General features: G+C 49.9%; 1 long non-coding RNA gene across 1 annotated transcript; it reads right to left on the bottom strand.

Moving 5' to 3' along the window:
• Positions 1–790: 790 nt before the first annotated feature.
• On the bottom strand, positions 791–8,287 carry LOC139076759 (uncharacterized). The gene is made up of 3 exons (XR_011528672.1): positions 6,306–8,287; positions 5,687–5,789; positions 791–5,231 (listed from the first exon to the last, which is right to left on the bottom strand). It is a non-coding gene; the product is annotated as an uncharacterized lncRNA (long non-coding RNA).
• Between the last annotated feature and the right edge of the window lie 4,413 nt (positions 8,288–12,700).

Raw genomic sequence — 12,700 nt, 5'->3', positions numbered from 1 at the left:
CGATTAAAGACCGTGAGCTGTGGGCTGCTCATCTCACCCCTTGCACGCGAATCAATGTCGTGTTTGACATTATGATTGGAACCAACTAAACAAAAACGGTGTCTGCAAAGCCATCATCAGCTCTCTCCCTGCCCTTCTCGGGCTTTGGAGTACCTTAAGAATCCGATCCCCCTGTAGAAACATATGTTCTGTTGCCAAACGGTCATTCCACCTGAGATGTAGCTTCCAGTTACAAGCCAGCTCGGGCAGAAATCCATGTGCATACTTCACCGAGGAGAAATATTCTTGTCACATAAGAATCCCCCTATTAATCAAAAATCACATTATGGCTCCTGGAATGAAGTTTCCTTTACTACTCTTTAATAATAACCCTGAGATAAGATAAAATTGGTAATTGCACGTCTCTTCTGATGGGAGATAATACAAAAGTGGTATAGAAATTTGACTTAAAAGAGTATATTCACTTGGCTAATAGGCTTCCATTATGCGGTCTTTACTCATTCATTCATTACAATTTTTGCCACATATGGAAAACTTTAATTGGAAGTTACTTATTGCATTGTTCCTGAGTGTTAGCGGCAGAGGAAAGTTTTCAACAAAGAAGGATGAATGCAATAGAAACCCAGGATTTTGTAGTAAAACCCACCAAATTAGGCCAGCCTCACCAGCCACAGGAGAGGGCTTTCTCCTCAACAGATGACCTTCAGATCAGAGATTAAGAGCTAATTTCATATTGGCAAAGCTCAGTTTTTTTCAGTGAATGAAAGTGCAATCAATGGATTCTAAGGAATATATTATTATGTGCATTTATTCTATTTATAACCCAGATTGCCGAAGGCAGCCGACCCTACAATGGGGCTGCTGTCCACAGCAAGGGAGAACGATCAGAAGCAAGGCCACCCTTCCATTCATAGTCTCGTTTGGTGAGATTTTTCCAGCTAACAGATTATGCCTTAATTACCAGTCATTAATGCCTATTAATCGATTAAATTATGTTTGCATTGCTGACATCAGCAGGCCAGACTCCACAGGGAACCTTCCTGATCCAGACGCGAAGCCCAACAAACACCCAACGTAACTGGTGTAATTGAAGCAGAGACTGCAGCTTGCCAGGGGTGCAGGGTCACGACAGCCCTGGCAGAGGCTTGCTCCTTCCCGGGATGGACCTCAAAGGTACCGACTCAGCACCAGGGATGTCTGTGATCCAGAGAGAACTGTGAGCAGCTTTGCGAATCGTATTTCACTGGGCCTCACGGATACCGCAACACAGAAGTATTTGAAGCAAAATTGTTTGTCCAAGTTGGTTCTTCAGCTTTCATTGCAATCACTAAAATGAGAATGTCTTCATTTATGTTTGAGAAGTATGTGTGAGTATGGGTAGCAGTTACTTCTACACGGAAGGCTGGAGGGGCTTATCACCGTCACCATCATCATCATCATCATCATCACCGCCATCATTGCCATCTTGAAGATGCCGAAGCCAGAAGGATTCTGTTCTCGCCCAGCACTGCCCAGCTGGTGAGCAGTGGGGCATGTCAGGAGACCAGGCTTCTGACTCCTCCTGTCTGCACCATAGGTGCCAACTCCTCAGATGGGCCGAGGCAGAATCCTCTCTGAGCAAGTGAATGACCCACTTTGGGCTGAGCGGAAATGTATGAATCAACTCTTCCCTTCATACTTGGCACAGCACATATTCATAAAGCTTGGATCCTTCTTCAGAGAAGAGCCTGGTGAAAAATACTTTCTTGAGCTGAGCTTGCATCTAAGCTCTCCCCGCCCTCGGAGATCTCTTTAGTGAAACCTCAGAAGATTGATAAAAAGAGACGGAAGCCATTCCTGTATAAATTATGGTGGCTCCTCCATCTCACCCTTCCAAAATCACCACCATTAATTAAGATCACACCAAGGGTGGCACCTAGTCTTCACCGACTGGTGAAAACATGGCACCAAAATTGAGACAGCATCCCACTGAGGGTCCACAAGGCATGATTCCCTGGAGTATGTGTGGCAAGATCCAGCAAACTTAAGATGCTGGGGGGGCCCCACCAGCCGCCCTCAGAGATCATGGAGATCAATATGCCCCTGCCAGAGCTCCTGGGACACTCTGGCCTCTGTCACTTATTCATTCGACAGTGTTGAGCAACCCCCTTGTACCAATCAAAGAAACCACTCACTCCCCTGGAGGAGCTGACAGAAGGGGCATAGCAGACAAGTCACCCGAAGATTACAGAATAATTAGTGTTGGGGTCACAGTCCACATGGGATGGGAGGAGATGCCAAAAGAGGGGACCTCACCCAGATTGGGGGTAGGGGTGGGGAAGCCTTATACATGGCGGATAAGGAGGTGGTGCTTGAGCTGAGCCTTGAATGATGGCTAGAGTCTATCCAGACCGTCAAACAAAGGAAGGCGGTTCCAGCAGGGGCACAGCATGTGCACATGCACAGAAGTGGAGGAACATGAGGCAGTGTCATGGGAGTGGTGAGGAACATAAAAACCCCGCCCAACTTCCTCAAGGACAACTCCACGAACCCACTGCCCTCTGGTGGAATATGCCAGGTTCCCGCTAATGTTTACTGAATGCGACCAGCCATCACCAGAGCCCTGGGCACTCAGATGCCATGCAGCTGTAGCCTGGTTCAGGATTTGACGCCAGAGAAATGTCCTGCGGAGCCCAGACCTGCCTGTTTCACACTAGCAGTCCCTGGAGAACTTCCTTACCTTCTCTCTTCCTCAGTTTCCTCATCTTGAAAACAGGATTAATAACACCTGCTCTGAAAGGTTGTCCTAAGCATTTAAAATAATGTCTATGAAACACCTGGAGCAAAGGTAGAGGGATATCTGTGAATGACAGCTTCCTGACTGTTGTCATTTAGGGGGATCCTGGCTGGGCCTGGAGGGACCCTGGAGATGCACAGACAACGCGATCAACACACACTCGCCTGCTGATTCAGCCACAGATCTGTCGGGCGGTGGGGCTCATACCTCCAAAGAGCCCTGAGGCAGCGCCCTGCCCCATCCAGAGGCCCACCTCTCCCTCACTCCACCTTGTCTCTCCTCTGGGCCCTCTGCCCACAGTTCCCTGTGCTTAAAGAAAGCACCCTCAAAAAAAATTTTTTAATTAAAAAAGTAAAATTAGGGGCCAGCCCGGTGGCTCAGGGGTTAACTGCACATGTTCCGCTTCAGCCGCCTGGGGTTCACGGTTCGGATCCCCGGTGAGGACATGGCACCGCTTGGCACGCCATGCTGTGGTAGGCATCCCACATATAGCGTGGAGGAAGATGGGCACGGATGTTAGCTCAGGGCCAGTCTGCCTCAGCGAAAAAAGGAGGATTGGCAGCAGTTAGCTCAGGGCTAATCTTCCTCAAAATAAATAAGTAATAAAAACATAAAATTAAATTTAAAAAGAATGCACCTTCCATTGATTATTAGTTGGAGCCAAAAAAGAATTGCCAAGGTAAGTCTGTCAGTGGGAAAAATGAGACCACTTTCCCCAGCCGAATAGAAACATTGCTGCTCCGTTGGCTGTTTGGACTGACTTCTCCACAGCTGTGCTGCCTGCGGAATGATTTGAGTTGGTGGTTCTTGTTCTCGTTCTTTCTTTCTCCCTCATGTGCTTCCACTTTTAGCAATCAACTGTGGTGGGTTGTTTGAAGTATGAAAAATAACTATATTTATTATAGGGATAACTGTTAATGCCCACTTTCACTGCCTCTCCACTGCCACCCAATAGATCCCATCATTAACTAAAACTCAGCACTGAGTCCCACATCCCGGGAAACCCCTCTGTTCCAGGCAGCCTGGGACCACTGGGCAGCCTGGCTTGGGTACCAAGCAGGCCTGTGAATCCCAGGTCCACTGTGTAATGTGACCCCGGGTCAGGTACTTACCTTTCTCCGCCTCCACTTCTCATCTGTAAAATAGCAGTAATAATACCATCACACTGTTGTGAATGCCTGTCACACAGCAGACAGGACGTAAACGACAGCTGTTTTCTATTTTTAGCATTATTCTCTCCCTTTCTGACTCTGCACTGATGTCCTGTTGATAAGGACCTTCGATGTCTCCCGTGAGGAGCCCGTGCAGATTCGAACTCCCCAGCATTTGTTGACTCCAGTCTCTCTTACAGGAACATCAGCCTTCTGTTCTGTGTCTCTATCAAACCACCGTGGTTCTCCAAAAACCTGGGGAAGAGACACTCTCCTTCAGGAAGTCTTCCTAGATTGACACTATCTGCGTCCAGTCACACTTTTTCAGTCCCCTAGCTGAAAAGAGAACGCACAGTCAGATGAGATTCTAAAGAGAATTTAATAAAGGGACCATTTGCAGAAATATGGATCCGGCTTAAAGAACCACCATGGGAAATCAAAGCCACAGAGATCAGCAACGGCAGGAAGCTCTAGCCACCCCTTGGCCTGATGGGAATGATGTTCTCGGAGCCTGGCGAGCGCTAGAGCCAGGCTGGAATTGGCCAGGCCCAGTCAGAAGCCAGAGGGCAGGCAGTCCGGGAGACGCAGTGCATGCAGGTCAGCCACTGCGGCCCCAGAGCCCAGGACAGGGAAGGGAAGGCAATGGATCCAGGAGTGGGGGCATGAATGGAGAATAAAGCACATCCTCGTGATTCCAGCTTCTCCATGAGGCTCTGCAAACAGGATAACTGGGGAGGAATCTGCTAGTTGAGAGACATGCATTTTCCATTTGAGGATCTGTTGTGCTGGCCACGGTGTAACACCCTGATGTCGTTATATGTCCCCCACAAGCCTTAATCCAAGTCTGCTCCTTCCTCCGAACTTCCCTCTAGATGGCAGAAAGTCTGCCCTTTATAGGGCGCCCACTTGTGCCAAGCACTGAGCCTCGTTTGATCCTCACAATGGTCCTGCATGGGCTCATGGTTTGAAGACGAGGAAACTGAGGCTCAGAGAAGATGAGTCTTGCCCAAGATCACTCAGTCGGAATCTGGATCTAGCTCTGACCGCGAAGCCAGCAATTCCGCGTCACGAGACTCCACGGTCCTAGAGAAACACTGCCAGCCCTGCCTCCCTCCACCACGGCCAGCTGCCTCGCAGCCTTCGTTCAGCCCTTACTGTTTGGTCTGTCTGCCCAGATCGTGTTGGATGGACCACGTGCAGGCCACAAAGCACGTCCTTCACCTGGGACTTACCTTCCACTGGCGTGACTCCAGAAGAAAGCCGAGACAAGCTCCATCTACAGCATGAGGGCCCAAGGGTCCAGCCTGGGAAGGGAGGAGAGAAGGCGAGCACTGACTTTTCAGCCTCAGAAATGAGAGGACGTCTCTGCCTCCCACTCTGATTCACGGGATGAGGAACTCCTACACAGGAAAACAGAAGGGATTAAGAGGTTAAGTGGTGCAAAAAAAAAAAATGTCCACCACTGGCTGACTTAAAGTCTTTAAAAAATAAGCAAGGTTCTTATCTCTGTGGAAGCTTTGGGGCGTGGTTCTGCCTGAATTGGGGAAGAGAGAGGAGATGGGCCTAGGGTCCTCTCCAGCTTCCGTTCTGTGAGTTCCATGGCAGGGCGAAGAGGCAATGGCTTGCTTTTTCAACACGAGCACAGATCTTGAAAAGCTATATTGTCCATCTTCCTGCCTCTGAACACAACCGCTACATGGGCTTTGAAAACCACCCGCCATCTTCCTGGTTCCCATGCCAACGTCCCCGCCCATCTCACCATGCTTCCTTCTGTCTAGCTTCCCTCTCTCATGCTGCAGGACAGGCAGCCCATTTCCTCTCTTCACAACCTCGTGGAGCTGGAGAACAGCTGTTCCTTGATCCTGTGGAGAATAACTTTTCAGAGGTTTGTTTTAGTGGAAACACCAGAGTCCTGAGGAATTTTCCCCTTTGTTTGAAAATGAATGACTTCCTCCTAGGGCTGCTCTGAGGGGCTTCCACCTGAGTTGTGGTAACTTCAAAGGCTCCCCACATTTCTGTTCCAGAGGCCAGAGGCCAGCTGGGGCCTCCTCCTGCTGATCTGCCTGAGACTGCAGCCTCTCCCTCCAGCCCACCACTCAGAATCCGGGGAAGGGCCCTGGGCGTGCGTGTGGCGGGTGTAGGTGTCAGCGTTTGCACCGATGCATACTTCAGCTTGTGTTTGGGAGCAGGCGTGTGTATCCAGAATACATCGCTCTCTTCCCATTGTTAAGAATCAGCCTTGGAAAGCAGAGTGACGAGAGGGGAGACAGCATTCGGCTACGGCCCTGTGTCTTCAGTTTCAGTTTGTAGTAAATATTTATGAGCAAGTTGCAACAAGTCCTGAAGAAGAAGGTTTTAATAGAAACACAGATACTTACCGTCGTGTTAATTACAGGCCTCTGCTGGCCTTTCCAATATTTGCTTTATGTTCATTTTCAAACACTTTACGGTGATTCTTCTCTTCCTTTTTTAAAAAACCATGCCTAGTGAGCAGCTGTTTTCTATATGCAGCTGCAACAGACAACTGTTTCTCTTTTAACCACTTTGTCAAGCTTAATTTGAGATTAATCTGCCTGCAGGTGTCAGGTAAGAACAGGACTTTGTTCGCAAAGACCAAGAAGCCTGTGGAAAAGGAGGGAGGCAGGCGAGGAGCAAGAGGATGTGTTGGTGAGATTGTGGGGAGATCCACGGCCTGCGGGCCTGGGACGGCTGCATCCATCCTCACCTGGCTGCACAGGGGGCACCACATTTCCGCCATGGACTCCATACCTGGGTCCGCCGAGAAAGATGCTTCGCAGACAGAATGGCGGAGCGTTTTAATTGCCGTGTCCTTAGTACATAAAATCTCACAAACAACCTCCATAGATCACACCGTGACAGCTCCTGGGCTTGTCCAACGCTAAACACAGTGGATGCTGCTTTTAAGTCGAGTGTGCAGTGGCAGCAGCACCATCACCCTTCAGCGAACATCTGTAGTTCATCTTATCGTTTGAAGAACTCTATGAGTTTCACTGTCCTTTTTTTCCCTTTAAGCCTTTTGCAGCTTCTGCTCCTTGATTTGTTTGAAGGCCATCTGCTACATATAAAGTTGGGGGCGGGGGGCATGCTGTGGAAAAGGAACATTTGGGAGATGCACAGGCTGGGAGAAAATGCAAACACTGTGAATGCTTTTGTGAGCTTCGGCGGGCAGACCACTTTCCTTTCTGAACCCCCAGCCCCTCCGTGAGTGTTGGACTTGGGGCGTCCCTGTTGGCTCTGGCTGCAGCTTCTTCTGGTCGTTTCTCGTGCTCATCACTCTACCACTCCGAACAGGAATCCCAGCCATGGTGACTCTAAGATCTTCAGACTTTGAAACTACAAGCTGGAGTGGACTTCCAAAACTCCCCTAAAGATGCTCAGTGGACTGCAGGATTCAAAGGGGCACCCAGGAGCCATGGGTGAGGTTTCTCCCGAGAATGGCAACGAAGGCCCAGCCTCGGGAGTGTATGTCATGGCATGAAGTTACCACAGGGTGGTAGAAGCTGTGCACTTGCCTGTTCTCACTCGGGCGTTCTTCCCTGAGAAGCAGAGGGGAAGAGAAACCAGGGGCTCCGATGCAAATAGCTGCAGCCGGGGGGCCGCCCGCCCCTCCTGCCCAAACAGAGGTGTCTGAGCTGAAGCCGGCTTCATGGAGGCAGCAGATGTTTAAACATTTGACCCCTGAAACCATTGCCACCCCCAACCATGCCCGGCCGGGTCTCCTCGGCCCTAACGCGGGCCAGGCAGCCCGCATTGCTCAAGTGCTGGAGAGCACCAGTCCGCTCGCCAGGAAATTAATTTAAAGGGTATATTTGAAGACCAGGCTGTGGCTGACTTGCCGGCGCTAAAGCTGAGCTAAAACAATGATGATGACGGAGATTTCACCGTAACACCAGCCTTCCCTTCCTCCTGGAAGATTCTGTCCTTATTCTGTTAACCGAAGGGGTTCTCATAAGTCCCAAAGCTTCCAACAACCAGTTTCATTTTCCCATCCATCCCACAAGGTCCAAAATGCTTCGGTAAAACTGATTAAAGCATTTATTGCTATTATCGTTATTACCCACAGTACTAGTTTTATCACTATAATTTATGGAAAAGTTCTGTGAAGTTCCAACTCAGTCCTTCGTGGGGTTCCCCTGTTTTTATTTCTCCCGCAGTGATCTGGCAGGCAGCCATGAAAAAAATTTCAGGCGATGCATGGAACCGCAGATTCTTAAAGCACATTTGAAGCTTTGCCCCTGAAAAGATAAATTAAAGTATCAGCAGCTTTGTTTTGGTTTTTAATGGAAAGCCCTTCTCGGCTGAGCGCTCAGAGTCCAACTGGGCACCCCAGCCAGCTCGGACTTTGCCACGTGGCTTTGCCCATGTGAGAGGGCAGCGAGGGGCTTCTCGGAGCAAGGGGCTGTCGCTGTCCCCCATCCCCCCAACAAGGCCAGAGGAAAACCCCAAGCAAGTCAGCATGGAGATTCCTTTGAGCAACAGTACAGGGTACCCAACTCTGTCAAACCTACAGATTTATGGGCCAGAGAAAATTTTACCCAAAGCGAAAAACAAAAAAAGACTTTCTTGTCAATCACCTCCCACAAGCCAAGAAAATAAACTTGATTGCAGTTGTTAGCTGCTTGGTGGAGAACTGCAGAAAAGTTGCTTCCAAGAAGTGATTCAGCAGTAAGAGTGGAAGGGAGGGAGTGGGTTCCAGGAGGGTTCCCGCCCGCCCACAGCCCCATTTTCCTCATAGCTGCCCAGGAAACACTTGCGCTGCGCTGCGCTCTCGGCCTGTGTGATTTGTTGGTGTGCTTTTCTGTAGCAGTGCCTGCATCTGTTGAGGTCTGCAGCTACCCCCCTCCGACAGTTCCAGATGTTGCAAAGATGAAATACCTCCTGCCTGAGGAACTGTGCAACTAGGAGCCCCGAAAGGTGTTCTGAATACAGTTTAAAAAGGCATCCGTCTTAAAATAATTTCAACATCTCACTTGTCTATTTATAAGCCCTGTCAGATGGTTTTTCTGGGCCCGCTCGGACTATGTTAAGGGGCTCACTCCTACAGCAAGATATTTCAACCAATGAAGTTTCAAACCTTTGCCCTGTTTCTTTCTCCACCTGGGCCCACCCATTCGACCTGCCTTCCAACTCCGTTGATAACTTTTTACATCAAGCTTGAGGTAGAAGGGTCTTTACATTGTCTTTACATCAGGCCCATCAGCACCAACAGGGCTTGGTTGGTTGGGAAGAGAGTGGAACGAGCCCCGTACCGCTGGCCTGGACTGACTCAAGATTCACTGGGGAGCAGACAACCACTGGCCCCTGGGCCAGACCCCACTTCCCCCTCAGACCTCATAACTCGCCACACCGTCGACCTCTTAAAATCGGAATGAGACTTGACCTTACCCGGACCGTGGAGTGGCATCTGAGCTCGAGTCTCCACGGGTGAAAACCTACCCCCGAGACCACCCTTTAGCAGACCCTTCTCGCTAGTTGTGGTGCAGAGCGATGTTATTCCAGGGTCATTTCACTTCACTCCCAGGGAAGACCAGGGAACGGGGCTAAGTTGTAAATCACTCCCCTCTGGAATGGATTTGTGCCAGAACCGATCGGCTGGAGCATTCCTGCCTTGCCTGACCATGGTAAAGACATTATGGTATGTAAAATTCAGCTAAACATGGCTTGTTTCGATTTCCTACTTTCCTGCTTGTCTGTCTCGCTACGAAAGGTTAAGACCTAGGAGGGAAATAGCATCCACACTGTGGAATTGCTCTCACTCCGAGGCAACGCTTCCTACTCAGAGGGGGTCCATATACGGTGACCGCACAGGGCTCACACCAAGGGAACTGGGTCCCCATCAGATAGACGTTCGTAAACCTGGCCTTTGGGTGGTTTTAATCTGTCCCTCTCACAAAGCAACAAAAACAGAAGGCGGCAAACGCCGAAGCCTGCCTGTGGTGGTCTGAGCTTGTGCACCCCTACTCACCTGTTCGCCACTTCACGTGGCTGAAATTAGCCTTCCCTTTTCCCTGACGTCATTAGCTGAGTCCTAAAACTGCAGTGACATCTTCTTAGCTGATCTGGTTGCCCTATGGGGACTCTTCCCAAAATCCTTGAACCCACGTGGATGAGGATTCCTCAAGCTGCACTCTCTTAAGATTTCATCTTGTGGTCCGAATACACAATTGGAAGAAAAAATATTTTCTTCCTTCTTCCTGCCCATTTGACCACATGTGTCCAACAGCCTGCTGGAAGAGGAGGGTACTAGAGATGAGAACGGTATCACACACCCTCAGCGTCATGGTCTTCAAGTCACTGGGACCCTTTTCTTTCTGGAAGGTAAATTTCCCCACATGGAAGATCCAGAGTTGCTTCCCCAAATGCACATGGTGGATGGTGCCCGGGCTGCAGAAGCAGGTCAGCAGATGACAAGGCCAGGGCATCATGATGGAGGGGTCCACACGCCATCCTTGTGTGCACAGAGCAGGGGGGTTGCCAACGTGGCCAGACAGACGTGAGGAAAGACATCTGCAAATTAACGAGTCCCAGCCTCTGGGGCCGTGTCATGCATTCGTCTTGCTGAATAAGGTAGAACCAAAAAGTAATTTTGATGAGCGTCCATCCAGGCTATTTATCATAGGAAATTACACAACTGCATCCGAGGCTGGCATTCTTACCCGCTCTTCCTGGCCGCAGTGTTGGGATTTCACAGCAGGAGACAGATGTGTCAGGCTGCAGAGTCCCCTTTGCCTGACTTCCACATCGTGACAGTCAGTATATAAGGGAACTTGAAAGAAGATATTTTTAAATTACAAGCTCAAGAAAACAAACCAGAGGAAAGAGAGTCCCTCTTCATTTTCCCCCCACACGAAAGGACTGAGCAGTAAATTCTTCCCCTCTGGCAAGGGAACCAAGACACCAGCCGTCCTAAGTAAGAAACTTCTTCCTGTGCAAGATCTGAAGAAATACTTGAATCAAAAGTTTTGCTAAGGAAGATGGAATCCTTATTAAGAATTATTTTCCATAAAAGGAAATAGCTCAGGATTAAGATAAATATTCTAAAAGTGGCATTTATAAGAACTTATAAATCTCTGCATAAATATCTTCATACCTGTCCACACATTTTTTGCAAACAATTCGTTTTCTTCGTCTGTTTGTGCTGCCACCTATACACCACTTCCCCAGCTCTCTGGGGCAAGAATAGGCAAGAATATTTGCAGCTCTGTGAGTGTCCTGGGTGCTGTAGAGAGGACAGGAAAAGCTCAAGAGTGCCATTTGAAACACGGAAAGCATTTTTCAAATAGGTGAAGTCAGACCAACAAATCATCGGCCTCTTCCCCTCTTCTCCGCGGGCCTTTGTTTGCGCAGCAGCTCACAGGGTCCAGCACTCTTACTTCAAACACCCGGAGAGACCATCTCTTCACCCTCTGCAGAGGCTTCGCTGTGCCTCCGTCCAGTGGGTGGGTCTGCAGCACAGCGGGAGGTGGTCAGGGCAGGGCCCAGCCCAGAAGTGGAGGAAGGCTCAGGTCCCCTCACCCTCCAGAGAGCTGGGCTCCCAGAACACAGTGAGGACAGAAAAGCTGATGCAGCTAATGACGGCCAAAATCCCTGCGGTTAGGCAAGGAAAAAAACATGTTTTTTATCATTTCAGCAATCTCAATGGGCTGCCTAAAGAGAAGCTGTCATTCCAGGTTTCCAGAACGTCTGTGGCCTCCAAACCCTGCCATCTGGCTAAAACCTGAACATCTCAGTCTGCAAGCTACATGATTTCCCCACACTTCCAAGTATGAAGTATTCAACTTCCATGCTGAAAATATCTGAGTTTCTCGCCACTTGTATAGAGATGTTTCATGTCATGCAGGTGAGAGGCCAGTGTTGCTGCACGTTGATATGGATCGGACAGGTCACAGACAAACTTCTGAAGGATGGAGGAGCCTCCTGGATCCACAGGAAACCTGACTATCTTTACGGCCACAGCAACCTGGGGTCTCTGGAAACATCTGGAAGCATACAGTCTGCTCTGCTTCTCCCCCAGATATCTGATGTTGGAGAAGCAGCATCCAGCTACTGGTCCTTAGAGCTCATCCCACACCCCTGTCAGCCTGAGAAGGACACAGCGCTCGCGGCGCCTAGCCTGGCACTGGCCCACCCTGGGCACGCAGGAAACCCTCCGCTGCAGCTTTGCACAGACAGCACCTTCCCGGCCCGTGCTTGGTTGGGGCCTGATGTGCCCTGTTTGGTGGTGGCCGAGCAGCTGCCTCCCTGAGCCTGGGGATTTCTCACTTGGAGGAGGAAATCCTGTAAGTATTTACAACCATTTAACAACTGCCTATATCCTGACAGTTTTACCCCCCCAAATTTCTCTTGATACACACCTCTCAGACTCCATGCCACCTGCACCTCTGACCCCTGCCCATGCGGATCTCCTGGCTTGCGTCCAGGCCTGGGAAGGTGCCTCCTCCAAGGAGCAGTCCGAACAATTTCTGTACGATGCAGACCTGCTTAAAAGTCTGCAGGGGCTTCCCACAGCAGTCAGGGTCAAGATCAGAAACCTTCTAGGAATCTTCGAGGCCCTCCGTGACAGAGCCCTTGCCTCATCCCAGCCACCCTCTCTGGGCCCCACCTACTGGCTTTCCTGCATTTGCTCAGGGCCTTTGTACATCCTGTCCCCTCTTCTTAGGGCATGCCCCCTCAACCCCACCTTCACCCTGTGAGCTCCTGACCCTTCAGCTCTCAGTTCCAATGCCACGTCCTCAGGGAGGCTGTTCTTGAC

The sequence above is a fragment of the Equus przewalskii genome, chromosome 17, assembly GCF_037783145.1.
Source record: "Equus przewalskii isolate Varuska chromosome 17, EquPr2, whole genome shotgun sequence".
NCBI classification, from domain to species: Eukaryota; Metazoa; Chordata; class Mammalia; order Perissodactyla; family Equidae; genus Equus; species Equus przewalskii.
This window is presented reverse-complemented; position numbering and strand designations above follow the sequence as displayed.